The sequence below is a fragment of the Acomys russatus genome, chromosome 2 (assembly GCF_903995435.1).
Source record: "Acomys russatus chromosome 2, mAcoRus1.1, whole genome shotgun sequence".
NCBI classification, from domain to species: domain Eukaryota; kingdom Metazoa; phylum Chordata; class Mammalia; order Rodentia; family Muridae; genus Acomys; species Acomys russatus.
Window position 1 is genome coordinate 100,438,258 of NC_067138.1, and position 3,378 is coordinate 100,441,635.

The 3,378-nt window shown below is 48.3% G+C and overlaps 1 pseudogene; it reads left to right on the plus strand.

The window, feature by feature from the left end:
- The first annotated feature begins 415 nt into the window (after positions 1 to 415).
- On the plus strand, positions 416 to 1,492 carry LOC127198868 (ubiquitin-conjugating enzyme E2 variant 1-like; annotated as a pseudogene).
- Positions 1,493 to 3,378: the final 1,886 nt, after the last annotated feature.

Genomic DNA, 3,378 nt, shown 5'->3' on the forward strand with positions numbered 1-3,378 from the left:
CCTTCAGACCACATCCTCAGAGGGGGGAGCATTGACAGAGGAGAAAGAACAGCCCGGCTCTCACTCCCCTGTGTCTCCAGCCTCCTTCTGTGGTCCCTCAGATCTGTCAACTCGGTAGGAAACCAATTTTCTGTTAACCACAAGGGAAGTTTATTTACTTCGTTGAAATAATTGAAAAGCAGTCATTTTTATTAGTGTCACAGCTGGTTCTTCCATCATGGAAGAAATACAATTATGCGTCTACCTATGGCTGAATGCAGACAGCTACAACCTCGTTATTTATTTAGGTAGCAAGTGAATCTTTATAATGAGCAGGGGGGAAGTGCATCCAAACCTCATTCATGAAAGGAACAAAGTTTCTGAAGTGGCATTCCCCTTGTCACCGTAGGGGAGGATGCTTTCTTCTTGCTGCATAATGGGGCCTGATAGTTTTAGAAGCAATACTAAAGAAGCGATCATTATGGTACAGTGAAGACTATGGGTGCTGGCATCAGGCCAACTTGGGTTCAAATTCTCACTCTGTTTCTAATTGCTATGGATGGGGTACCTTAGCTCTTCTGAACTTTTGATTGTTGCTTATTGATTGCGTGGTTGACTTTCAGAGAGGTTTCACAAAGTTTCGCTGGTTGACTACAAATGCCTGGGCTCAGGGAGTACTCCGACCTTGGCTCTTGAGTGCCCGGGACCACAGGCACACAGCTGCATGCCTGGAGACCTTGGCTTTATTTTTAACTGGTAAATAATCATACCTATTTATGGGGTGCAATGCGATATTTCAAATACGTATGTTCATTGCACAATCATCAAGCCAAGGTCACTAGCATTTCCATCATCTTAAGCATTTGTTATTTCTTTATGTGAGAAGCCGTGAAATGCCTGTTTACACATTTTATTGTTGTCTTTGTAATTTTTTCCTTTATTTGAAAAATAGATTTTCTTAATCACATAATATATCCTGATTACAATTTTTCCTCCCTCCACTCCTCCCAGTTTCTCTCCACCTCCCCTCTCACCCAGATCCATCCCCCTCTTCTGCCTCTCACTAGAAAACAAAGAGGAATAACGATTTGAGATGATATATAATAAAAACTAAAACACTGGAGTTGGACAAAATAAACAAATGGAAAGAAAAGAGCCCAAGAGAAGACACAGGAAACAGAGACCCTCTCATCTGCACACTCAGGAATCCGGGGAAGACACAACACTTACAAGATAGACAGGGATGATATTTGGGCCTCCCAAGAACCATTTATGAAAACCAAATATACAGCCTTAAATCAGAATACCCAGAAGTACCCCCATCTGTAGGATTTGTTACAAAAGTCAGTACGAGCAACCTGAGTAGTTCAAGTGGAATGGTGGAGCCACGAGCCGCGGCAGTGCTGGCAAAGCAGCAGAATTCCCACAGCAGCGTCCAAGTCATCCTGCAGGAATGTCAAAAGTGAACACGAAGCTGCCACAGCTACCAGGAGCACAGTGCTACAGCGACTAGTCACCATGGTCCTGGCTCCCTCCCCATCCACCAAAGTCTTCATCTTCCACAGTAGTGAATGTTCTAGATACAGCTGTAGACCTCAAAGGTCTAGAGAGGAAGCTCTGCTCAGACCTCACCCTGAGGCATTGTTCCGATACTAATTTCCTGTCCGTTTAAAGTACCTAAGTCGTGCTGTGTAACATCTTCTGTCTGTCGTAACCGCTGTCTGCCTGGATGAACTTCTGGGATCAAGAAGGTGTGTTGAAATCGGTTTCCTCTGGGAGCGGTGGGCACAGCTACCACCAACTGTGAACTGACACGTCACACCGTCACCTGCTGCCGGCACATGGCCTGGGTCTGCCTTCGCCTACCCCACTTTCCCACCACAACTGTGTGGTGGCCCTTAGAATAGATGGCAAGGCTTCAGGTGGCAGCCGTGGGACTACTGCTGGGCTTGGGGCGCTTTGGCTGCACCCCTGCTTTCTCAAGTCTTAAGTGATGCTCCTTCCAAGCCATTGTCCTCACTCACCTACCCCCCACCCTTGGCCAGAGCTTATATTGTAACCTTTCTCGCCCTCTGAAATTGGCCATGGGTTCGGAATTCAGGGCTTCCCGTCTGTCTCCCCATCTGAGGAGGGTGCTGCTTTTCCCCTCCTCAACTACCTTGTTGCCCATTGTCACCCAACATTTGCTGTGTCCAAAAGTTATCACATGAGTTTGGAAGAACCTGGCCTCCCTCACTTAGCTCCGGCCCACCCTCGTTCACTTGCCACCAGCCTGAGAAGGGAGTGCAGGGTCCTCGGCCCTGCCACCACTGTCAGCCCATGAGCTTTGAGCTCAGGTCTTGAGGTGGTGAACAGAGATGTCACGGGGCGACACAGACCGGCCAGCCCTCAGGGTCCTTGGTGGTTCCGCCCTGAGAAAGGCCGTGCTGAGTTTCCTGCGTGCACACAGCTCTGAGCTAGTTCCTTTTCCCATAATCGCTTTGACACAGTGAAGAGGTTTGAACAGGGCTCTGTGCCACCCTGGCCACCCACTGGGTCTGATGTGGAGCCTGACAGCTGGAACACATGGCCCTAACCCTGCGGACTCAGGTTTCAGTGTTGCTCCTCAGACCTTTGGCAGGGACCTGGAGGAGCTCTATGCCTGGTGGGTCTGATCTCTTGGCTCATTGCCATGTTCCCCACTCTGCTCAGGACCACTAAATGTTGAAATGTGGATGTATACCGAAATTAAGGCAATTCGTTGTGTTGCAAAAATAAACAAAACAAAAACCAAACATGTTTTAGTTGACTGTGGTAACTCTGTTATTCCTCCTATTTCATGGTAACGCCCTGCTCCCAGGCTACCTTTCCCTTTCTCCCCCTACCTCTTGCTCTCCCTACCTCTGTTGACCACTATTTTATTGTCTTCTCTTGCTTTTTCTCAGATTTCATGTGTTGAGCCACATGGAATTTGTCTCTCTGTGTGTGACTGGCTTATTCTATTTTCAGCCCCGCTGTTGAAAGTGGCAGGAGCTCACACTTTCTGAAGCTGAATAGGCTTCCACTGCGTGTCCACTGCCTAGTCTATGTGCCGCTTATCCTGTGGTAGGTACCCGGGGAGCCCTCGTTGTGTAAAGTGGGACTAGTGACAGAACGGCTTGCCCGGCGTGGCAGCAGGACTGGCGATGGGATCCTGACGTGCTTATATGTCCTTGTGGGGACATGACCTAAGCACGCTTGGGCCAGCGTCCATCCTTTAAAGCTGGCGCCTCTACTGATGCCAGACTGAGCTAGGAGCAGTCTCCCAGGCTGGATCTGTTTCTTTGCTCCCTTGCTTTGTACACATTGGCCACTCTTCCTGAGTTGCATACCTTCTTTACTTCCTTTGTTCACCAGCAACTTAAAAAGAAAAAAAGATTT